The 27336-nt window shown below is 36.9% G+C and overlaps 1 pseudogene; it reads right to left on the minus strand.

The window, feature by feature from the left end:
* Positions 1-5264, minus strand: part of LOC138416288 (large ribosomal subunit protein uL24-like) — a 36453-nt pseudogene extending 31189 nt beyond the window's left edge.
* Positions 5265-27336: the final 22072 nt, after the last annotated feature.

Raw genomic sequence — 27336 nt, forward strand, 5'->3', positions numbered from 1 at the left:
AGGAGAGAGAACCAACAGAAACTACTCAAATAATTCAGAGTTTGCATGATAAAAACAAAATCATTAAAAATTATAGCATTTGTCACAGGTCAATAATATCCCCAAACACTTATCAAAATAAAATCCAAAAGTAATTTGGAGGAACATTTCCAAAGCTTAGGTAGTGAAAAAACAAACAGACAAACAAACAAAAAATCCTGTTAATTCTAAGTAGGTATTCCAATGAATACAATATTATTCTAAATCATATATAGAAACAATTGATGATTATAGCACATGGAAAGTATTAATAAAATGAATGACAGCAATGACTCAAAGAATGGGAGGGAAAGAATGGGAACATTCTGTTGTAAAGTATCTCAATTACACAGGAAATAATCTGTTACATTAGTTAAAAAGTGAAAATGAATACTGTAAACTCTAGGCAACTGATATGCTAGAAAGGAGATAAAATGGAATCCTATAAAATGCTCAATTAAAACTAAATAAAAGAGCAAAAAATGCCTCTGTCAATAAAGAGAAAACGATTATGAACATGGTTGATGTTTATCCAACTTTAAATATGAATGGCCTAAAGATAATAATTAAAAGAAAGAGATTGTTGAAATTTTTTAAATATAAATTCATTTATTTTAATTGGAGGTTAATTACTTGGGAGAATGGCATTGAAACATGTATAATATCATATATGAGACAAGATTGTTGGAATTTATATAAACAACTGTGTGAGGTCTATAAAAAAAACTATTTAAAATATAAAGACCAAGATAGATTAAAAGTAAAGAGATGAACTTCTACTTCTGAAAAGATGAAATGTCATACCTTTCTTCATAAGTACATTGAAAAGTCCTGAACAGTTATATAGAAATCAAGCATAACACAACTCTAAAAGGTGAAAGAACTTGAGGATCTACAGAATAACATGATGATGAGTTCTCTGAGTTTTCTTTTTACTTCATATATTCCAAATGAAAAGGAGAAAAAAGGCAATAATAAAGGGTTGCAAACAATAATGGAAGAAAACTTTCCAATTTGGGGAAAAAAATCTTATAAACCTACAAGTTTAAGAAGTTGAGTGAATTGTGTTATTCCAAACAAAATAAACCTAAAAAATACTTAACAAGATCCTTTATAATTAAGCTCCCAACAACTAAAGATAAAAAAAAGTCTTGAATGTAGTCAAAGAAAAATGACACTTTACCTAACTGAGAATTAAATTAGAAGACAGTAGATTTCTCATCTCCAAACATTGAGGCCAGAAGAAAAGTATTTAAGTGTTGAAATAACAGAACTTTCAACAATCTCATGCATAGTGAAATATCCTTTGGGGTTAAAGGGGAAATCAAGATATTCTCAGATAAAGAAAACTAACAGACTTAACCCTAAAAGAAAGGCTGGAAGTTTTCTAACTGGAGAAGAATGATAAAAAAAGAAACTGGGATATCAGGAAAGGAGAAAGACAGTTAACAAAAGAGTAATGAATACAATAGAAAACTTTCTCATGAGTCTTCTAAATTACTTTTGGTGACTGAAGTAAAAATTATAATACTGACTGGTGTGATTCTATGTATATACACAGGATACATTTAAGAAAATTATTTTTTAAAAAGGAAAGTAAAAGCCCATAAATGGAAGAAAGCCTTCAACTTTTCAAACAAGCTGATGAAATGACAGCAATAGACTGTGAAAATTGAAGTATATAAATAGTGTAATACATAAAAATTCATCAATAAAGCTGTACAAAGAAAAACACTCAGAAGCACTATAGATAAATCAAAATAGAATTCTAAAAATTGGTTCAAGTAAGTAGTTCAAAGTGAGGAAAAAGAAAGCCTAGAGAGGATTAACAGAAGGAATTTTATATATATATATATATATATATATATATATATATATATATATGTAAAAAATTCAGAATTAAGTTCTAATTAATCAATAATCATATCAAATGGAAAATGATCTGAATGTATCAGATAGAAGACAGCTATTGATAAGGTGGATCAAAAAATATGACCCAACAATATGCCAGTGGCAAGTAACTCTCTTCAAATATATAGGCAGTTGAAGTAAGATAATGAAAAAATCTTATGCAAATATTAATGAAAAGAAAGCCAAAGTGACTATATTAATATCAAATAAATTCAACTTCAGAGTAAAGAAGGTCACTTGGTAGGAAGAGAGATTGCATCATAAAACTGTCAATCTGTCTTAAAAACAGAATATACATATGTGGGCATGCACTTAGCCATAGAGATGAAAAATATGCAAAGTAAAATCCAATCAAACTGAAGGAGAAATACAGATATCCATATTGGTTAAAGATTTTGATTAATTTTAGATTAGATTTGATTAACTTTAGATTAGAGATACCAAGGTAACATTTCATGCAAAGATGGGCTCAATAAAGGACAGAAATGGTATGGACCTAACAGAAGCAGAAGATATTAAGAAGAGGTGGCAAGAATACACAGAACGGTACCAAAAAAAAAAAAACAAAAAAACTTAACGACCCAGATAATCATGAAGGTGTGATCACTCACACTCACCTAGAGCAGGACATCGTGGAACGTGAAGTCAGGTGGGCCTTAGGAAGCATCACTACAAACAAAGCTAGTGGAGGTGATGAGATTCCAGTTGAGCTATTTCAAATTCTAAAAGACGATGCTCTGAAACTGCTGCACTCAATATGTCAGCAAATTTGGAAAACTCCAGAGTGGCCACAGGACTGGAAAAGGTCAGTTTTCATTCCAATCTCAAAGAAAGGTAATGCCAAAGAATGCTCAGACTACCGCACAATTGCACTCATCTCACACGCTAGTAAAGTAATGGTCAAAATTCTCCAAGCCAGGCTTCAGCAATATGTGAACCGTGAAATTCCAGATGTTCAAGCTGGTTTTAGAAAAGGCAGAGGAACCAGAGATCAAACTGCTAACATCTGCTGGATCACTGGAAAGAGAGTTCCAGAAAAACACCTATTTGTGCTTTATTGACTATGCCAAAGCCTTTGACGGTGCGGATCACAGTAAACTGTGGGAAATTCTGAAAGAGATGGGAACACCAGACCACCTGACCTGCCTCTTGAGAAACTTATATACAGGTCAGGAAGCAACAGTTAGAACTGGACATGGAATAACAGACTGGTTCCAAATAGGAAAAGGAGTACATCAAGGCTGTATATTGTCACCCTGCTTATTTAACTTCTATGCAGAGTGCATCATGAGAAATGCTGGGCTGGAAGAAGCCCAAGCTGGAATCGGGATTGCTGGGAGAAATATCAACAACCTCAGATATGCAGATGACACCACCCTTATGGCAGAAAGTGAAGAAGCACTAAATAGCCTCTTGCTGAAAGTGAAAGAGGAGAGTGAAAATGTTAGCTTAAAACTCAACATCAAAAAAACTAAGTCCATGGCATCCAGTCCCATCACTTCATAGCAAATAGATGGAGAAACAGTGGAAACAGTGGCTGACTTTATTTTTCTGGTCTCAAAAATTACTGTGGATGGCGATTGTAGGCATGAAATTAAAAGATGCTTGCTCCTGGAAGTAAAGTTATGACCAACCTAGACTGCATATTAGAATGCAGAGACATTACTTTGCCAACAAAGGTCCATCTAGTCAAGGCTATGGATTTTCCAGTAGTCATGTATGGATGTGAGAATTATATAGAAATCTGAGCGTGAAAGAATTGATGCTTTTGAACTGTGGTGCTGGAGAAGACTCTTGAGAGTCCCTTGGACTGCAAGGAGATCTAACCAGTCCATCCTAAAGGAGATTAGTTTTGGGTGTTCATTGGAGGGACTGATGTTGAAGCTAGAACTCCAATACTTTGGCCACCTGATGCGGAGAGTTGACTCATTTGAAAATACTCTGGTGCTGGGAAAGATTGAGGGCAGGAGGAGAAGGGAACAACAGAGGATGAGATGGTTGGATGGCATCACCGACACAATGGACATGGGTTTGGGTAGACTCCAGGAGTTGGTGATGGACAGCGAGGCCTGGCGTGCTGCAATTCATGGGGTCACAAAGAGTAGGACACAACTGAGTGATTGAACTGAACTGAGCTGAAAGATTTTGATACTCATTTCAAAAAATTAGTACGACAACTCAAGAGAGATTCAGTAAGTACAGAAGAACTCAAGGACGACATTTATCTCCAAGATTCAGTCAAAATTCATACAACCCTCCATGAAAAGGAGCAGGAGATGTATTCAAGTGCTGACAAACTCAAAACACGATATACACTGTATCCTGGGATATAACCTCAAAACATGTACAAAAATTGAAATCATACAAAATGTGTGCTCTACCTACAGTCAAATTAGTTACTAATCAATAACTAAGGATGATAAGAAAATATCAAACACTAAACAACAGGCTTAATCCATTCATGTATCAAAGAGAAAATATTTAGGGAAGTATCTTAGGGGCTTCCCTGGTGGCTTAGATGGTAAAGAATCCACCTGCAATTCAGGAGACTAGGGTTTGATCCCTGGGTCAGGAAGATCCCCTGGAGGAGGGAATGGCTACCCACTCCAGTATTCTTGCCTGAAGAATCCTATGGACAGAGGAGCCTGGGAGGCTACAGTCCATGGGGTTGCAAAGATTCAGACATGACTGACCAACTAATTAATTACACATGAAATGCTTTGAAATAAAAGGTAATGAAAACATATCAAAGAGACAAGGGTAAAGCAGCCTTGAGAGAAATACTATAACACAAAGTGCATACGCTAAAAAGAATAGCCCACCATGTACACAGAGCCTTTTTAATATTGAAAAATGAAAATCTTCCAAGTCCCTGCCTCCAGCCTCTGCTCTGGATGAGCAACCTGTGTCCCTATCATGAGGGAGAAGATTCCGGCAGCAAAGTGCAGAAATTCATGATCTCTGGGCTCCAGATCCCCGCTGGCTGCAGCAGCGAGATTGCTCCATCCTTGACAAGAGGAACGATGAAGTGTAAGAACAAGCTCCAGAAACTGAGAGCAGCTTGAGACAGTTTTCTGAGCATCTTTGGTGAAGAAGAGACAGCCAACTGGAAGAAGTACAGTGAGGGAAAGATCCAGAAACCAGATGACCATTCAGGCAGTACAGCCTGGACCCAGCTACCTACCCACTCCAGTAGCAGCCCCTGGAGCTCCACAGGCCTGTGGCTGGCAGACAGTGCCAGAGGAAAGATTGGCCCCAGCAAGCCTCTTGAAATCCCAACAGCCACCACCTTCATCTTCAGCTATCAACATTCCCAACTCCACCACACCGATCATCTCAGTGCCTCAGACACTCGCAGGGTTGGTGAATATTTTGAATACTACCTCTTTACCAAATGGGCATCTTGCAAAATTTTTTACCTAGGTTGCAGCTTTGCTTTCTGTTAATTTGTTCTCTTCTCAGTCACTCAACCATGTCCAACTCTTTGTGAGCCCATAGGCTCCTCTGTCTATGGCATTTCCAAGAAAGCCAGAACACTGGAGTGGTTTACCATTTCCTCTTCCAGGAGATCTTCCCAACCTAGGGATAGAACCCATGTCACCTGCATCTTTCTCTTAATCGAGTCTTTCAAAATTTCAACATCATTTTTCCCCCCTATGGATTATGCCACACTTAAAATCTCATTGAAAGTGAAAATGTTAGTTGTTCAGTTGTGTCTGACTCTTTGCAAACCCATGGACTGTAGCCCATTAGGCCCCTCTGTCCATGGAATTCTCCAGGCAAGAATACTGGCTTGGGTTGCCATACCCTTCTACAGGGGATCGTCCCGACCCAGGGATCAACCCAGATCTCCTGCATTGCAGGCAGATTCTTTACCACCTGGGAAGCCCTAAAGTACAAAATCAAATTTGTTATTTTGTTGAAGCTTCCACTATTTTTCTCCAACTACAAATATTCAGTGATGTCTTATTTTGCAATGCCTGTTTTTCTTCCATCAAGTTAAATAGAAAAAAAAAAACAAAACAAAAAAAAAAAAACAGGCATATCATTATTCAGTAAGAAACCAAGAAAACAATTTTTTTTGTTGTTGTTGTTGAAGTAACATCCCATACTTGAAGGTAAAAAAGGTTCTGTGTTATCACAGGTCTGGTTTTGCTCAACTGGCAAGGAGTGCAAAATATCCTTATAAGGAGGCAATCTCAACATCAACTTTTTCCAAAGGCTCAAAGGAAGTTTGATCAATTTATAATGGTGTAAGGGACCCTCTAGTGAAGACCGGGGCTTCCCTGGTGTCTCAGCAGTGAATAATCTGCCTGTAATGCAGGATACCCAGTCTGGGAAGATCCCCTAGAGAAGAGAATGGCAACCCACTCTAGAACTCATGCTTAGAGAATCCCATAGATAGAGGAGCCTGGCAGCCTACAGTCCACAGTGCCACACAGAGTTGGACAGGACCGAAGTAACTAAGCAGCAGCAGCATCTAGTGAAGATTCCAATGTTATTGGTTGCATCTTCGGTTAAAAGACATAAAGGCAATACAGTTTTAAATGAACTTTGCCTCCAGATCAGTGGAGCCAATACAGAACTAAAACTCAGAATTGGGATTTATTACCATCAACTAGAAAATTAATAAGTGTAGATAGCAGGTGAAATAATACCAGGAGCAATCTTTCTAGTTATTTTTCTATTTTCCTATTTTTTAGATTAGGATTACTTAGACATATGTATATATTAATATTAAGCCTCGTGCTCCTACAAAAAAAAAATGGATCTTAATTATTTGCAGATTACATATTTGCAAATTCATCAATTTGTTAAAATTTATTTGTAAAACCAAATCAACACTTGGAGTGTCTCCACGGTTATTCTTGGACATGCACAGATGGGCAAAATCTCTGAGCTGCCCTAAGTACACCTTCCCAGCCAAGGCTGAAAATGATCCCTTTCTCCTTTATTCCTTATACTATAAGCAAACTTTCTTTCTTTCAAACTTCTTAGTGCCAGTGTTTCACCTTTTTTCTATTTTTTCTCTGTTGGTAATTTCAACAAAATTTGGTAATTCCTCTCATGTCTTCAGCACAAGAGGCCTGTTATTGTGTCAGTGGATATATTTTTGATATTCACTGATGAAATCCACATCAATGACAGTGTGGATAAAGGGAGGAACCCCATAGAGTTTAAATAACTTGTTCAGGTTCCACAGCAGGAGTTGAGATATAAATTATCTTGAACTTTCAGCCATTGTGTTATAAAAAATATTAATAAACCCCTCTATGAGAGAGACCGCCATTATGGTGACACCACCCTTATGGAAGAAAGCAAAGAAGAACTAAAGAGTCTCTTGATAGAAGTGAAAGAGGATAGTGGAGAAGTTGGCTTAAAACTCAACATCCAGAAAACTAAGATCATGGCATCCAGCCCCATCACTTCATGGCAAATAGATGGGGAAACAATGGAAACTATTACAGACTTTATTTTGGGGGGCTCCAAAATCAATGTAGATGGTTACTGCAGCCATGAAATTAAAAGATGGAAGAAAATCTTCTTTCTTTGGAAGAAAAACTATGACAAACCTAGACAGCATGTTAAAAAACAGAGACATTGCTTTGCCAATAAAGGTCCGTCTACTCAAAGCTATGGTGTTTCCAGTAGTCATGAATGGATGTGAGAGTTGGACCTCAACTGAGCACCAAAGAACTGATGCTTTTGAACTGTGGTGTTGGAGAAAACTCTTGAGAGTCCCTTGGATTACAAGGAGATCAAACCAGTTAGCTCTAAAGGAAATTAGTCCTGAGTATTCATTGGAAAGACTGATGCTGAAGCTGAAACTTCAATATTTTGGCCATGTGATGCGAAAAACTGACACTTTGGAAAAGACCCTGATGCTGGGAAGTTTGAAGGCAAGAGGAAAAGGGGATGAAAGAGGATGAGATGGTTGGATGACATCACCAACTCGATGGACCTGAGTTTGAGCAAGCTCCAGGAGTGGTGATGGACAGGGAAGCCTGGCGTGTTGCAGTCCATGGGATCACAAAGAGTCGGACATGATTGAGTGAATGAACTGAGATGAAAGACACCACCCTCTCAAGTGATGAGTTATTTTGGTCATTCTAAATAAAATGAATGGAAGCAGAAATTAGAAACGAAAAATGTTTTGTCTTTTTGCAATTCTTCATGTATCTATTGTTACAACATGAATTCCTTTTAGGTGTGATGCATTGTTTTTAGGAAAATAAGTAACTTCAGGCATTTTTATATTTACAGGATTATTGGAATAATTTTTATTTATGTATTATTTTAAGTGGATTTTAGTTTAAATCAGCAATTATGTAAATAGGTTTACTATTTTGTATTATTATATTTACATTGGATGTTTAATATACAAATCAATTAAAGACACTTGAATTGAGGAAATTATTAAGGTATATTATTGTGTTTAACCACTAATTTGACTATTTCACCTTAAATGCATTAAATGTAAATCTAACATACTACATTCATTACTGTAAATCAAATACTTGCTAAGATATAAAATGATTTAAAAAAAAACAAAGTTATTCTGAGCATAAATAAATTTGGTTCCATGTATCTACTCAGTCTTAATAAAGCCTTACCAAGCATACTAACAATCAGTAAAGTAGTTTACCCACAGAATACAGTGGTTATACAATTACCTCATTTATTTAGAAGATTACTTTGTTTAAAGAAAGTACTTACATGAATATATACCTGTGAACCAGTATATTATATCATTTTCACAGTAGAATCGCAAAGAGGAAACAAGATACATGAAATCAATTCTGCTTTTCAATTGTGCAATAAAAAAAAAGAAATCTTCCTTTCAGGAAATCACAACCTTTAATTTCCATTATTAACAAGTTATATGTTGGGGATGAGTCAATTCTCTTTAGAAATTATATTTGACCTCTAAACATCTTCCTCTATAGGTTAAGTAAAATATTAATAGTGTATGACCTAAATTGTATTTTATGATCTTCTAGTTTATGAAAATAAGTTTTATTTCAAACAGGTTAAGTTACTATTAAGAATCCTTAAATTATGAATATGAATCTCCAGTGGTGTAAAAATTCACTGTATGTGTAATTGAAAATGTATTCTAAATTTTAGAGCAAAACTACATCATAGTGCTCTGAGTTTCTTTTGAAAAGATGAAGACATTGCACAGAACTGTTAATGTTCTACCAAGTAGTTGGAGAAATTTTGATAGAATCCTAAATTATTCTTGTGTCAGATTTGTAGTTATATATACATACATCAGTTCAGTTCAGTTCATTTCAGTCACTCAGTCGTGTCCGATTCTTTGCGACCCCATGAATCGCAGCACGTCAGGCCTCCCTGTCCATCACCAACTCCAGAGTTCACTCAGACTCACATTCAAGTCGGTGATGCCATCCAGCCATCTCATCCTCTGTCGTCCCCTTTTCCTCCTGCCCTCAATCCCTCCCAGCCTCAGAGTCTTTTCCAATGAGTCAACTCTTTGCATGAGGTGGCCAAAGTACTGGAGTTTCAGCTTTAGCATCATTCCTTCCAAAGAAATCCCAGGGCTGATCTCCTTCAGAATACATAGTAGTAAATTCAATCTACCCCAACACCCTACAATACTACTGGTTTCTGACAAGAGCCAAGTTTATCTACACAGTCTCAGAAAATTAGAGTCACTTTAAGGTTACTCCTGGGGTGAAGGATCTTGGTGTGTGTATGGAGGGAGCATGCAGGGAAAGTAAATAAAGCTTATGCATTATTTACAAAAATAAAGTTTCTCCTGAAAGTGACCTATATTTGACTTCACCTAAAATGTTGAAATAACCCCAAATTTCAAATTTAGAGTAAATTGAACACATGCAGAAGGAAAGATTACACGTGAAAACCTATACTCAGTGGGATCTCCAGAAACCACTGATTATCTGGGGTATCTAATATCGCCAGAAGCAGTTTCTTTTTTTGATCGTGAAACCTGGAAATGAACTGACAGACCTGAGGCTCTGATTAGGAATATTTTCTAGTAAAATGTGTTTACAGAACATAAGCAACCATCATGATTAGAAGAGAAGGAGTAGATATTCTACAGCACAATGGACCTCAGCAGAAAACTGCCTTATAACACACACTTCAGAAATTTGTATAGATACTTTTTGGGGGACATTGCTTGATTTAGTCATCTGTGTACAGGGAAGCTAGAAAATTTCCAAAACTATGGATACTCTCTTCAAATCAAAGATTTGTTGTAGTTCCCACATAATATTTAAAAAACTGGCAACTACTCAGGGAACATTCCAGGCCAGTATAATAAAATGCTATTTTATGTGTAAATACAAGACATTCTGGCACAGTTTTAATAGCCATTAAATTTGCAGGGATGCAAATGCAAATTACAAATTGCATTATGTAAATTGACAGATTATTTTTTTTTTGCTACAGAGTACATAGCAGTAATTCATTAAATATTTAAGCAATTGTTTGAATAAGATATAAAGAAAATAAACTAGAACACAGTTTTTTGTAATAATAAGCTAAATAACATTAAATATAACTCTTCCTCATTGCAGTTTGGATTTTCATTTTTCTGGTAATTAGCGATGTTGAGCATCTTTTCATGTGCCAGTTGGCCATCTGTATGTCTTTTTTGGAGAAATGTCTATTTAGATCTGCCCATTTTTGTTTGGGCTGTCTGTTTTTATATTTAGTTGAATGAGTCATTATATATTTTGAAAATTAATCATATATTTCTGAAACTATTCCAAAAATTGCTGAGTAAGAAACACTCCCTAGCCTATTCTATGAAGCCACCACCACACTGATAACAATACCAGGCAAAGGTAGCACAAATATGCAAAGTACAGAAATATATCATTGATGAGTATAGATGCAAACGTCCTCAACAAAATTACAGCAAACAGAATCCAACAATACATTATAGGGTCATATACCATGATCAAGTGGGATTTATCTTAGTGAGGCAAGGATTTTTCAAAACCTTCAAATCAATCAATGTGATACACTATACCAACAAATCAAGGAATAAGTCATATGATAATCTCAGTAGATGCAGAAAAACTTGACAAAATTTGACAAATATTTTAAATAAATAAATAATAATATGCTTTTCTCAGAATCCACAATTAAAAATCCACAGTTAAAAATAAAGTTGTAAAATAAAGATTCTTTTGCCCTGTATCTTTTCATTCATGGAAAAATTACATAAGGAAAGAGATAAATATCTGAAGGAGGCTTTCTTGATGATTTACTGTAATTTCTACTCTGGCAAAGAATAGCATGTGTGGGCTCAGTCGTGTCTGACTCTTTGCAATCTCATGAACTGTACCCTACTAGGCTTCGAAGTCCATAAGATTTCCCAGGGAAGAATACTGGACTGGGTATCCATTTCCTTCTTCAAGGGATCTTCCTGACCTGGGGATTGAACCTGCATCCTTTGTGTCTTCTGCATTATCAGGCAGATTCTTTACCACTGTGCCACCTGGGAAGCCCCATGGCAAAGCACAGGGAAGTATCATATATTTCTTGTGGATCCCAAAAGTGGTTCTCGAAGTATAACCAGTGAGTCTGCAAATACTGTGACATGACTTTGTAGGCAAACAAGCTGGTAGAAGTTTCATTGGGCCATGGAACTAAGCTGTTTTCCCACTTCAAAATTCTGGTCCACTCCTTCCACCCTAACAGCAACAAAAAACTATATTCCTAGAGAACTGTGCTTTGTTCTTTTCTTTATTATTTTAATATTAAATACTTTGATAGAATATATTGTATCATGTGACAAATTATAATGACCCAATAAAACTGAATCAGTTGTTTCTATTTTCAAGCCACAGGGATGTCATTATTTTCAAGTGTATATGTAGATTTGATGATATATAGCCCATCAACCCAAACACAAATATTTTAAAAATCATCTCAGAAAATGTAAGCAAAGAGCTCACTAAAGCTGTTGTGCCAACACTTCAACCTGGTCAGACACCAGATTGTTGAGCCTTAGGAACAAGGACCCCTGCAACATCTGTTTCAAAGATTTGAAATAAAAAATCACTAGGGCAAAAACTAGAATGTCCATTGGAAGAAAGAACTATGTGTGTTTGAGACTTGCTTTCAAGCTCAAGTTGACTCAATGTGAGCAGTAACTACTAACAAGTGAGTAACTGATGGAAACAGGATAACAGATACACCACCTTTTTATTACCATCTTCCACTGGAATATATTGAAACCCAATGACTTGGAGACCAAGTATGGGTAATAATGGAATCTATCAGCTACAAGTTGCATAGTCCTAGAGAAATCTTCATGGCTTCCTGTAAAACTTCATTTTGATTTACTTCTTTTTTTTTTTTTTTTTGTTACGGGAGGCTCTGAGCTCACAGAACTTTCTGGAGTCCACCACTCATCCTTCTGACGTCAAGCTTGGCGCTGGTGGTTGCTCATTGTACTGTGGTGGACCACCCTCCCCATCCTCCTACTTCTTTTTGACAGAGGTCCATATTTCTATGTCTCTCTCATCTCTACATCTATCTCTACCTCCCTATACCAGTTGTTGCTTTCATTTGGTATCTGTGGTTTCAGTAAAGATGCTTCTCTGCATGGTGGACGTTTTTTTAAATTTAAATTTATTTATTTTAATTGGAGGCTAATTACTTTACAATATTGTAGTGGTTTTTGCCATACATTGACATGACTCCACCACTGGTGTATATGTGTTCCCCATCCAGAACCCCTTTCCCACCTCCCTCCCCACCCCATCCCTCTGGGTCATCCCACCAGCTCCGAGAACCCTGTATCATGCACTGAAACTGGACCAGCAATTCATTTCACATATGATAATATACATGTTTCAATGCCATTCTCCCAAATCATCCCACCCTCACCCTCTCCCACAGAGTCCAAAAGACTGTTCTATACATCTGTGTTTCTTTGGCTGTCTTGCATACAAGGTTATCATTACCATCCTTCTAAATTCCATACATATGCATCAGTATAAGGTATTGGTGTTTTTCTTTCTGGCTTAATTCACTCTATATAATAGTCTCCAGTTTCATCCACCTCATTAGAACTGATTCAAATGTATTCTTTTTAATGGCTGAGTAATACTCCATTGTGTATATGTACCACAGCTTTCTTATCCATTCATCTGCTGATGGTCATCTAGGTTGTTTCCATGTCCTGACTGTTATAAACAGCGCTGCGATGAACATTGGGGTACATGTGTCTCTTTCAATTCTGGTTTCCTCGGTGTGTATGCCCAGCAGTGGGATTGCTGGGTCATAAGGCAGTTCTATTTGCAATTATTTAAGGAATCTCCAGACTGTTCTCCATAGTGGCTGTACTAGTTTGCATTCCCACCAACAGTGTAAGAGGGTTCCCCTTTCTCCACACCCTCTCCAGTATTTATTGCTTGAAGACTTTTTGATACAGCCATTCTGACTGGCATGAAATGGTACCTCACTGGGGTTTTGATTTGCATTTCTCTGATAATGAGTGACGTTGAGCATCTTTTCATGTGTTTGTTAGCCATCTGTATGTCTTCTTTGGAGAAATGTCTGTTTAGTTCTTTGGTCCATTTTTTTATTGGGTCGTTTATATTTTTGGAATTGGGCTGCAGGAGTTGCTTGTATATTTTTGATGTTAATTCTTTGTCAGTTGTTTCATTTGCTATTATTTTCACCCATTCTGAATACTGTCTTTTCACCTTGCTTATAATTTCCTTTGTTGTGCAGAAGCTTTTAAGTTTAATTAGGTCCCATTTGTTTATTTTTGCTTTTATTTCCAATATTCTGGGAGGTGGGTCATAGAGGATACTGCTGTGATTTATGTCAGAAAGTGTTTTGCCTATGTTCTCCTCTGGTCTTACCTTTACATCGTTAACCCCTTTTGAGTTTATTTTTGTGTATGGTGTTAGCAAGTGTTCTAGTTTCATTCTTTTACAAGTGGTGACCAGTTTTCCCAGCACCACTTGTTAAAGAGATTATCTTTTCTCCATTGTATATTCTTGCCTCCTTTGTTAAAGATAAGGTGTCCATAGGTGTATGGATTTATCTATGGGCTTTCTATTTTGTTCCATAGATCTATATTTCTGTCTTTGTGCCAGTATCATACTGTCTTGATGACTGTGGCTTTGTAGCAGAGCCTGAAGTCAAGCAGGTTGATTCCTCCAGTTCCATTCTTCTTTCTCAAGATTGCTTTGGCTATTTGACATTTTTTGTATTTCCATACAAATTGTGAAATTATTTGTTCTAACTCTGTGAAAAATACTGTTGGTAGCTTGATAGGGTTTGCATTGATTCTATAGATTGCTTTGAGTAGTATATTCATTTTCACTATATTGATTCTTCCAATCCATGAACACAGCATATTTCTCCATCTATTAGTGTCCTCTTTGATTTCTTTCACCAGTGTTTTATAGTTTTCTATATATAGGTCTTTTGTTTCTTTAGGTAGATATATTCCTAAGTATTTTATTCTTTGCATTGCAATGGTGAATGGAATCATTTCCTTAATTTCTCTTTCTATTTTCTCATTATTAGTGTATAGGAATGCAAGGGATTTCTGTGTGTTGATTTTATATCCTGAAACTTTATTATATTCATTGATTAGCTCTAGTAATTTTCTGGTGGAGTCTTCAGGGTTTTGTATGTAGAGGATCATGTCATCTGCAAACAGTGAGAGTTTTACTCCTTCATGGTAGACTTTTAAAACTGATGGAGACACAACTGAATGCAAACATCATTTGAGCTCAGAGCATCTCAAGTGGTGTTGACAATATGTCTGCAAGATTTGAAGACTCTCAGTGTGCTGGGAGGAGGAATTCGAGTCCAGAGTGTCTCATGCAGCCTGTCTGCCAGACAAGGTTTAAAAGAGTTCTGGCCACAGCATGGTGTCATGTGCTGGATCTGGTCACAGGCAGCCTTCTTGAGACACAGATGCCAGAGCAGGGAGTGTCTATAAAGTGGCCAAGTGCCTCTATCCCAATATCCTATTACAGGGCAGACAGAGAGTCTTCAACAGAAAACAGTAGTAGGAAAGAAAGATCACTTGCTATTTTGTCTTACTGAGTTTAGTCAATTTAAACAGACCAGTTACTGGAGTAACACAAGAACAATAGACATGCATTATGCATGCATGTTCAATTGTGTCCAACTCTGTGTAACCCCATGAACTGTAGTCTGCCTGACTCCTTTGTCCAAGGGATTCTCCAGACAAGAATACTGAAGTGGGTTCCCATTCCCTTCTCCAGGAGATACTCCTGACCCAGGGATTGAACCTGGGTCTTTTGCATCTCAGGCAGATTAATTACCATCTGAGCTATAATGGAACCCAAATTCTAAGTAAAAAATATATTACTTTGAATGCTTACCAGACAAATGTCTTCAATTTTTAAAATGGGTTACGTGCAAATGCTCTGGGTTCTCATCCCATTCATTTTGTTAGCAGTTACATAGCTTTAAACAGATGGCTTTAAATGTATAAATTCCTCAGCTTACTCATCTCTAAATTAGAGTAAAAATAATGCCAACAGTTCAGTTCAGTTGCTCAGTCATGTCCGACTCTGCGACACCATGGACGGCAGCATGCCAGGCCTCCCTGTCCATCACTAACTCCCGGAGTTTACTCAAACTCATGTCCATTGAAGTGGTAATGACATCCCACCATCTCATCCTCTGACATCTCCTTCTCCTCCCGCCTTCAATCTTTCACAGCATCGGGTCTTTTCAACTGAGTCTGTTCTTTGCATCTGGTGGTCAAAGGATTGGAGTTTCAGCTTCAGCATCAGTCCTTCACATGAATATTCAGGATTGATTTCCTTTAGGAAGGACTGGTTGGATCTCCTTGTTGTCCAAGGGACTCTCAAGAGTCTTCTCCAATACCACAGTTCAAAAGCATTAATTCTTCAACACTCAGCTTTCTTTATGGTCCAACTTTGAAATCTGTACATGATTACTGGAAAAACATAGCTTTGACTAGATGGACTTTGTTGGCAATGTCATGTCTCTGCTTTTTAATATGTTGTCTAGGTTGGTCATAACTTTTTTTCTAAGGAGCAAGCGTCTTTTAATTTCATGGCTGTAGTCACCACCTGCATTGATTTTGGAGCCCCCCTCCCCAAAATAAAGTCCGCCACTGTTTCCCCATCTATTGCCATGAAGTGATGGGAATAGATGCCATGATCTTAGTTTTTTGAATGATGAGCTTATAGCCAATTTCTTCACTCTACTCTTTCACTTTCATCAAGAGGCTCTTTAGTGCTTCTTCACTTTCTACCATAAGGGTGATGCCATCTGCATATCTGAGGTTACTGATATTTCTCCCAGCAATCTTGATTCCAGCTTGGGCTCCATCCAGACCAGCATTTCTCATAATATACTCTACATATAAGTTAAATAAGTAGGGTGACAATATACAGTCTTGATATACTCCTTTCCCAATTTGAAACCAGGTTGTTGTTCCATGTCCAGTTCTAACTGTTGCTTCATGACCTGCATACAGATTTCTCAGGAGGCATGTTAGGTGGTTTGGTATTCCCATCTCTGGAAGAATTTTCCACAGTTTTCTGTGATCTTCACAGCCAAAAGTGTTGACAAAGGCAATAAAGCAGAAGTAGACGTTTTTCTGGAACTCTCTTGCTTATTTGATAAACCAACAGATGTTGGCAATTTGATCTCTGGTTCCTCTGCCTTTTCTAAAACCAGTTTGAGCATCTTAAAGTTCACGGTTCATATACTGTTGAAGCCTGGCTTGAAGAATTTTGAGCATTACTTTGCTAGCTTGTGCGATAAGTGCAATTGTGAGGTAGTTTCAGCTTTCTTTGTCCCTGTCTTTCTTTGGGACTGGAATGAAAACTGACCTTTTCCAGTCCTATGGCCACTGCTGAGTTTTCCAAATTTGCTGACATATTGAGTGCAGTACTTTAACAGCATCATCTTTTAGGATTTGAAGTATCTTAACTGGAATTCCATCACCTCCACTAGTTTTGTTCATAGTGATGCTTTCTAAGGACCACTTGACTTCAAATTCCAGGATGTCTGGCTCTAGGTGAGTGATCACACCATTGTGATTATCTGGGTCATGAAGATCTTTTTTTGTATAGTTCTTCTGTGTATTCTTGCCACCCCTTCTTAATTTCTTCTGCTTCTATTAAGTCCATACTGTTTCTGTCCATTATTGTGCTCAGCTTTGCATGAAAATTTCCCTTGGTATCTCTAATTTTTTTAATTTATTTACTTTAATTGGAGGCTAATTACTTTACAATATTGTAGTGGTTTTTGCCATACATTGACATGAATCAGCCATGGGTTTACATATGTTCCCCATCCTGAACCTCCCTCCCACATCCCTGTCCATCCCATCCCTCTGGATCATCCCAGTGCTTTCTTGAAGAGATCTCTAGTCATTCCCATTCTATTGATATCTGCTATTTCTTTGCACTGATCACTGAGGAAGGCTTTCTTATCTATCCTTGCTATTCTTTGGAACTCTGCATTCAAATGGGTATATCTTTCCTTTTCTCTTTTGCCTTTCAATTCTCTTCTATTCATAGCTATTTGTAAGGCCTCCTCAGACAACCATTTTGCCTTTTTGCGTTTCTTTTTCTTGGCTTGGTCTTGATCACTACCTCTTTTACAATGTCACGAACCTTCATCCATAGTTCTTCCAGCACTCTGTCTATCAGATCTAATCCCTTGAATCTATTTGTCACCTCCACTGTTTAATTGTAAGGGTTTGATTTAGCCATACATGAATGGTCTAGTGGTTTTCCCTACTTTCTTCTAGTTAAGTCTGAATTTGGCATTAAGGAGTTCATGATCTGAGCCACAGTCAGTTCCCTGTCTTTTTTTTCTTTGCTGACTATATAGAGCTTCTCCATCTTTGGCTGCAAAAATATAATCAGTCTGATTTTGGTATGACCACCTGTTGATATCCATGTGTAGAATCTTCTCTTGTGTTATTGGAAGAGGGTGTTTGCAATGATCAGTGTGTTCTGTTGGCAAAACTTTAATAGTGCCAACTTCACTTGATTAAAATGAAATCGCGATTCAATTAGTCCTCAATTAATATTAATCACCATTGTTAATACTCAAAATACTAAGAAGGATATTGTTTTTACAGATAGGAAAACATTTACAGAAATATCTTTCAAAAGGTTCTTCAGTGCTCAGTACTTGAAGTGCTCAATTTATGTTATGCCTGAGGCCAAGTTCTTAACAATTGACCCATACCCCTTCTCCTATCAGGTTAGGTACTCCATGGATGTTGAACTACTAATCCTGATCAGAAGGGTACTTTCTAATGCTATGAAATTATCATGTCAGAACAGGCAGGCTGAAACACCTAACATAATTCAGAGAGCAGTGTTCAGATCCCTTATTCAGAAACAGATGCCCTGATGGCATCTTTTTAAAAGTAAACTAACTTCTATCCAATCCTGTGTCAAATTCCAGCCACTCCAGTTAATCTTTCAAATTCCTCTCTTTCCGAAATAGATAGGATGACTTTAGTCAGATATATTATCTTGAGACTGGTGTGAGAAATAACTCAGGGGAAGAGGTTGATTAAAATAGGAAAATATTCCTGATAGACTTTGTTATCCAATATGATTAGAGGTTTATAACAGAAGTTGTTGCACAAGTTTTTAATTTTTGAAGGATATTTATACTTATGAAAGTTTATGCTGTCAGGATGAGTGGATTTAGAGTCAAACTGATTTAAGTCACAGTCAGGAATGTTCTCTTCCTATATTTTTAAGGTTAACTAATTGTTTTACATAAAAAAAATTAAAACTGAACCAACTTTCAACAGATTAAATAATTTTAAATAATGTATACTATATTTAAAGGCATTATATTTTTAATTATATTGTTTATTTATACTTTATAATTTATTAAAATTTTCTTTTATTAAGTTATCTTTTGCTATAGTTTTGTTGCTAAGTTGTATCTGACTCTTTGCAATCTCATGGACTGTTATCTGTCAGAATACTCTGACCGTGGGATTTCCCAGGCAAAAATCCTGGAGCACATTGTCATTTTCTTCTCCAGGGGATCTTTCTGACCCAGGGATCAAACCTACATCTCCTGCATTAGTAGGCAGATTCCTCACTGCTGATAATTCTCTATACCATCATAAAAATCATATAGGCACAGATATGGTTTAAAAAAAAAAGAACCCTCTGAACTTCCACCAAAATGTACAGAATTATATTCTGGCTCATGGTGGTTGAATTTATACTTAACAGATTTTCTATGATGTTTAATAATCCATTAATGAAATGACTAGTCAAATATTTAGGAAAAAGTTAAAATATGCCAGGAACTCTACTAAGAGCTAAGAGGACTAAGACCAATTAGAAATCATTCTTGCCTGGAAGAGATCCTATTTGAGTTGTTGAGAAAGACACTTGAAGTACTAATTACAATTCATCATGTTAAAGGGCATGATTAATTAAAAAGAAAACATTCCAAGGGAAGACAAAAAGGAATTGTCTGACTCATTATGGATGCACTATCTTCTTAATATAATTAGATCTCTCTTAGGGAGACAAGAGGAGACAGAAGTCCAAATGAAGAGCAGGGAATTTAAATACATACCATGATGGTTCTGCTTTTGCTGGGGAAGCTCAGGGGAGATGGAGGAAGCCTCAGAGTGGTGCACCTGGATAAGACTTCAGTTCTGTGGGAATAAGAATATCAGGCAGGTTGAAGGCCCTCCTGGTTTTCAGATGTCAGATCCCTGGTGGACATTTTGAGATGACCTGCAGCAATCCAGGCCTTTGCTTTTGGCTAACTAGAAGCTGGTGTGGATGATCATTCAAACTAGGATGATAGATGGGAATGTCCACAGGGCACGATGCACTCATGATGGAGCATCAGGCTCCTGATGATGATCATGGCTTGATGATGACCCTTATTAGGATCATCCTCACACATCCTCACAGGGGCTAGTGAGTAGTGAGAATCCCTAAAGACTGTCACAGTAATAGTCTGGGGAGCACAAAGTCCCTCCTGTCCAAGGTTTTAAGACTATGGGGTTGGGGGTTCTTATAAATACCCGATGGAGTTCTCATCCCCCTCAGTGTGTCTGTGGGCTGTGGAGTGAATTTAAGGCAAAGGAAAATTAGCCTCCAACAAAGAATAGACTGTGTCTACTGAACAATGTAACCGTTTACCCATATATATAAATTGCATTGCTTCTCAGTATTTTTCCTCTAGGAAATACAATTACTACCATCATCACCACTTCTACTACTACAAATAACAATGTGCAGAATGATTTTAAGATATACATATCTTAATCATTAAAAATGCTTAGAACAGGAATTATGCAGACTAATCAAGATATGTTAGACATTACTACTGTTATCAATTATCAATATTATTACATTAAGGGAACTTTCCCTTTCGTGTATTATTTGCTGATGTCTTCCCATCATTTTTCGTCAAAATTGTAGCCATTACTTGAGACATAAAAGTGATCAGATCCAAATCATAGTGTTTCTTTGGATATTGTCCTCTGTTAGTAGACACAGACAAGCTTTAATTTTAAGAAAATGAGTCTAGGAGAGAGCCTGCGGATGGAGTTGCATGTAGAACCACAATGAGCAGACAGTCTAGTCAGAAAAAGTCTAGTAAGATAGTAATTGGAAACATAATGAGAACCTAACATGAGGTGGTAGAATAAAAACTGCAGTGGTTAAAGCTAATTTATGAAATACTTGGGAGAAAGGCCCAAACAAGGAGATGTAGCAGATGGAGGAGTTGAAGCTATGAGGGGGTCTGGGCAGCAGGCAATCTCTGTAAGATTAAGGACCTTTCCTAACTTTATCAAGTATATTTAGGACATGTAATAATAGTTTCCCAATTATTTTACACACTAATTATTAAATCATTAATTAAATGCAGACTGTGTATCTATGTCCCAATGATCAAATGTTTGAAATTGCTTTTGAATATGATTTAGAGTTTAGCATTGTGTTGAATGTGAATTTTTATTTTATCACACACAAAAGGCATCAGGTTAGCCTCTTGCCGTATCATTGGTGGCAGCAGAAGACCCAAAACTCATGGGTGAGAGTCAGATGACTTTGTTACTAAGAGGAAAGGAAGCACCATGACTGTCACATCTGCACTGGTACCATTTGTGCCCTGTGTGGACATGATGGATGTCTGCACACTCAGTGGGCTATATTACATGAGAAAATTGCTGAGCTTGGAATACTCTGTCTTTCATTACTAAACAGCATGTGAACTGCTCTTTGCTTTGGAAAGAGACATTACTTCCTTCCTCAAGGTTCTTTGCAAACTCCAAGAAATGGTTTGAGTAGAAAGCAGTCAAGGCCGTATATTCTATCTGTGTGAGCCCAGTAGAGGAAACTCTCCCCACAATAAAATACAGAGAATAAACAAGTATTTTTACTTGCTTTTACACTGTGATAAATTCTGTGAATGGAGCAGTTAGTGTGTCATAGGTGTATACAAGTGTATACAACCTAAAAGTTGGGTACATCAAGTTTGTGAAGGAACTGATTTCTAAGCGGGGACCATATGAATGAACAGAATCAAGTTAATCAGCAGACAGAACATTACAGAGAGAGATAGCAGAGAGAAACATTTAAGATAGTGAAAAACAGTGAAATGTTGTTTTATCTGGGGATTGGAGTACCAGAGGAGGGATGTGAGGGGGAAAGGTGAAAAATAAGCGCAGAATAGTGTAAGAATTTGTAAACTATATTCAGAAGTTTAGAGATGACCTTAAAAACCCTAGAAAGCCATTGAATACTTACATCTATTCATTTATCCCTCCATCCATCCATCTATCCATCTGACCATCATTCATCTACATATTCAATATATTCACTTTAGAATTTTCCATATTTAGAAAGTGTGGTTTGGGCAGAGGGATAGACACAAAACCTGTGGAACAGATTAGAGGGCCCAGAAAGAGAGCCACACAAAATGCCCACCTGATTTTCAACAAAGATGTAAAAGCAATTCAATGCATGAAGTGGAGTCTTCAGCAAATGGAGCTGGAGCAAGTGGACATCCACAGATAAACAACAAATGTCAACCCCAACCTCATGATTTGCACAAGAAGTATCTCAAATGGATAGTGGGCATAAAAGTAAAATGTAAACATATAAAACATTCAAGAAAAAAGTCTTGGGGATTTATGATTAGAAAAAGAATTATTAGATATGATAACAAAAATATGACCCATAAAAGGAAAGTTTGATATATTGAATGCCATCAAAATGAAAAAATCCTCCTTCATGAAAGACTCTTTTAACAATGAAGGAAACAAGATCCAGAGTGTACAAAAATGTTTACAAGCCCCTTGTCCAACAAGGGACAAGTATCTAGAAAATATTTGAAAATTCTCAAAACTCAGAATTAAAAATAGGTCATCAGCAAAAGACATTTACGGAACTGTAACTGAAGCTTCAACATTGCCAGAGTGCTTTGTGGAAGTATCTCTGAGAAACAGTAACCTATGGTCTCCTGTCATTCAGTTTTTTTTTTTTTTTTTTTAAGGACCATAGAATATTTTTTCTAAATTCCCACTGTCTATATCTACTTACAAAGTTTTAATTGTAAAAGTTTGGCTATCATATTTGTTTACTTTTATTTGTGCTTAAAACTTTACTTTTATTTCTGCTTAAAACTCTCATCTCATCTGTGATGCCAGTCCACCATTTGCAACATCCCCACCTAGTTAACATAAAATAAGTTTATATTCAATAAACGTGTTTATGTGTGTGCTCCTACCTTCTTGATATAGCTTAATGACAGTTTGGAGAAATAAGCCAATGAATATCTGATCCTACAATGATTTAATAGTAATTCTAAAATGCTGCCAAGGTCTTTGAATTGCAAAGCAGTCATGTGTGAATAAAACAATACAACTAATTTATTGCAAACAGTAAAAAAATGTATAAACACTAAGTATGGAAATCCATGATATATTGGCAAATAACCTATAGGCTTAGACTCTTTGAAGTAAAAGATATCAACAGGCTAATGATAAATATAGGCAATGATCATTGAACTTGTATACTGAAAACTCATGAGATAATTCAGTATTGTCAGAAGCTATCAAATCAAGGGCATGGAAAATGGATTGATGGTATAGATTATTCTTTGTGTTTTGCAAATGATTTTCACTCATATAAGATTTAGAGAAGAGGCTCTTGCATACATTATTTGCTATTTTCTTTTACTTTAAAGTTTAGCATGGACCCAAGAAGACCATGACCTTGCATACATTGCAGTACATATGTTACAGGAAAATACTACCTTTAATGTTTTTTAATCTATTTAAATTTCTCTCAGCATTGAGGAAGATGGATACCAAGTGACCAAGAAACCCTGAGATCATCACTTTTCAAAGCTACCTCAACAAAGTACTCTGGCAATGTTGAAGTCAGAAGTATGATCATTCTTTAGTAATTATTATTTTTTAATGCAAGAGCCATAATGTTCATAATTTTAGTAAAATCTGTAAGATGATTACATTTGCTTTTATGAGCTTAAAAGAGGAAAAATATTACTTCAAAGCAATGAGAGCATATATTGCATTCTTCCATACCAAAGCATTCTGTATTTCTTTGAGTTCAGTGATAGCCAGTACTGGGTATTTTGGTTTTAACTGCAGAAAATCAATCACTAAAAAGAACTGAGATTTGCCTGGGAGCCGACGGTGTCCATATACCATCCTCAGAAATGTCCATTCACTTTTATTCCTGTAATAAATTGCATACTTTTAATGGCCATAGTTTTCAGAAGTGGGATTTGAACTAAGATGAGCAATACAGAATGTTAGGAATGAGGGCTACAGTCCATAGGGTCACAAAGAATCAGACATGACTGAAGTGACTTAGCACACACTCAGGAATGAAGAGACAGAGGATATATAAAGAAGGAATCCAAAGCTCAAAGCATGAATGGGAATATAAGTCCAATTTGTGTCAGGCTATTCCTATTCTTGTTCTAGTTTTGAGCTCTGTATTCCTTCTTTATATATCCTCTGTCTCTTCATTCCTAACATTCTGTATTTCTCATCTTAGGTCAAACTCCACTTCTCTCTGTCAAGTATTTTATTGTGTAATTTTGGACTCCTCTTTGTAATCAATATCATACCTACATCATTAACACTATCTAAAAGCATTGCCTAATTGTTTCCTTCCCTTAACTGGATCATAGCCAGTTCTGGAAGAGACATTCTCCCTTAAGACTCTTTTGAGTCTTCTCTTACATTTCATTTACTTCAGTATTGGAAGCCATGCTCTCTGACTTCTCCTTCTGTAGTGCTGATTAAAACCTATTATAACACTATCAACTTGGAAAAGTGCCCAGAAAGTTATGGCCGACTACATATGGCTAGTGTTTTGATCTAGGCAGGAGAAGGCAATGGCAACCCATTCCAGTACTTTTTCTTGGAAAATCCTGTGGACAGAGGAGCCTGGTAGGCCGCAGTCCATGGGATCGCTAAGAGTCGGGCACAACTGAGCGATTTCACTTTCACTTTTCACTTTCATTCATTGGAGAAGGAAATGGCAACCCTCTACAGTATTCTTGCTTGGAGAATCCCAGGGACATAGGAGCCTGGTGGGCAGCTGTCTATGGAGTCGCAGAGTCAGACATGACTGAAGTGACGCAGCAGCAGCAGCAGCAGCAGCAGCACAATATAGGCTCTAGATAAATACCTATTGAATGACACGCAGCTATAGAACTCCCCCAAAACTTACCACGATTGTTGGCAACTTCTAAAGTAGATCCCAAACTTAGCTTTCATTCTTATCATCCTTATGACTTGAAACTTTGTCAAAACCATAAATAAAACAAAATACAATCTACAGAATGTGTGAAAATATTTGTAAATGAAGTGACTGACATGAGATTAATCTCTAAAATATACAAAGAGCTCAAGCAATTCTATATTAAAAAACAAACAACCCAATCAACAATGGTCAGAAGATCTAAATAGATACTTCTCCAAAAAAAGACATACAAATGGCTAAAAGGCACATGAAAATATGCTCAACATCACTAATTATCAGAGGAATGCAAATCAAAATTACAATGAGATATCTTACTCCCATCAGAATGGCCATCATCAAAAAGTCTATAAACAGTATATGCTGGAGAGGATGTGGAAAAAGGAAATCCTCTTACAGTGTTGATGTGAATGAGAACTGATACAACTACTCTGGAAAAAATATGGAGGTTCCTTAAAAAACTAAAAATAGAGTTCATATTATCCAGTAGACCCATTCCTGGGCATGTATCTGGAGAAAACTACAATTAGAAAAGATTCATGAACCCCAATATTTATTACAGCACTATTTACAGTAGTCAAGACATGGAAGCAACCTAAGTGTCCATTGACAGAGGAATGGATAAAGAAGATGTGTTGTATATATACAAGGGGATATTACTCAGCTATAAAAAAGGGATGAAATAATGCCATTTGAAGTAACATGAATGGACCTAGAGATTGCCATACGAAATGAAGTAAGACAAAGAAAGACAAATATCACTCATATAATCAGATTGATTATATTCTTTGCAGCCAAGATGGGGAAGCTCTATATAATCAGTAAAAACAAGACCTGGGGCTGACTGTGGCTCAGATCATTAGTTCCTTACGGCAAAATCCAGGCTCAAGTTGAATAAAGTGTGGAAAACTACTAGGCCATTCAAGTATGACCTAAATCAAATTCCTTATAATTATATAGTGGAGGGATGAATAAATTAAAGGGACTAGATATAGTAGATAGAGTGCTTGAAGAACTATGGATGGGGGTTCATAAAATTATACAGGAGGTGGTGACCAAAACCATCCCCAAGAAAAGAAATGCAAGAAGGCAAGGTGGTTTTCTAAAAGTGCTTACAAATAGCTGAGAAAAGAAGAGAGGCAAAAGGCAAAGGAGAAAGAGAAAGATATACCAAACTGAATGCAGAGTTCCAGAGAATAGCAAGGAGAGATAAGGAAGCCTTCTTAAGTGACCAGTGCAAAGATATAGAGGAAAACAATAGAATGTGAAAAACTAGAAATCTCTTTTATACAAAGTGAAGTAAGCCAGAAAGAAAGACACCAATACAGTATACTAACACATATATATAGAATTGAGAAAGATGGTAATGATAACCCTGTATGCGAGACAGCAAAAGAGACACAGATGTATAGAACGGACTTTTGGACTCTGTGGGAGAGGGAGGGGGTGGTTGATTTGGGAGAATGGCATTGAAACATGTATACTATCATGTAAGAAACAAATCGCCAGTCTATGTTTGATACAGGATACAGGATGCTTGGGGCTGGTGCACGAGGATGATCCAGAGAGATGATATTGGGTGGGAGGTGGGAGGGGGGTTCAGGATTGGGAACTCATGTACACCCGTGGTGGATTCATGTCAATGTATGGCAAAACCAATAGAGTATTGTAAAGTAAAATAAAGTAAAAATAATGCTGGAGAGGGTGTGGAGAAAAGGGAACCCTCCTACACTGTTGGTGGGAATGCAAACTAGTACAGCCACTTTGGAGAACAGTGTGGAGATTCCTTAAAAAATTGCAAATAGAACTACCTTATGACCCAGCAATCCCACTGCTGGGCATACACACCGAGGAAACCAGAATTGAAAGAGACACATGTACCCCAACGTTCATTGCAGCACTGTTCATAATAGCCAGGACATGGAAACAACCTAGATGTCCATCAGCAGATGAATGGATAAGAAAGCTGTGGTACATATACACAATGGAGTATTACTCAGCTGTTAAAAAGAATACATTTGAATCAGTTCTGATGAGATGGATGAAACTGGAGCCGATTATACAGAGTGAAGTAAGCCAGAAAGAAAAACACCAATACAGTATACTAACACATATATATGGAATTTAGAAAGATGGCAATGACGACCCTGTATGCAAGACAGCAAAAAAGACAGATGTGTATAACGGACTTTTGGACTCAGAGGGAGAGGGAGAGGGTGGGATAATTTGGGAGAATGGCATTGTAACATGTATACTATCATGTAAGAATCGAATCGCCAGTCTATATCCGACGCAGGATACAGCATGCTTGGGGCTGGTGCACGGTGATGACCCAGAGAGATGTTATGGGGAGGGAGGTGGGAGGGGGGTTCATGTTTGGGAATGTATGTACACCCATGGTGGATTCATGTCAATGTATGGCAAAACCAATACAGTATTGTAAAGTAAAATAAAGTAAAAAAAATAAATAAATAAAAAATAATAATAATTTCATGACTTCAGTCACCAACTGCAGTGATTTTGGAGAGCAAAAAATAAATAAATAAATAATAAAGTCTGGGAAAAAAATTAAAAAAAAAGAGAAAAGAAAATTGGAGCTTCCAAGGGAATATTTCAT

This window comes from Ovis canadensis, chromosome 12 (genome assembly GCF_042477335.2).
Source record: "Ovis canadensis isolate MfBH-ARS-UI-01 breed Bighorn chromosome 12, ARS-UI_OviCan_v2, whole genome shotgun sequence".
In the NCBI taxonomy this organism is placed as follows: domain Eukaryota; kingdom Metazoa; phylum Chordata; class Mammalia; order Artiodactyla; family Bovidae; genus Ovis; species Ovis canadensis.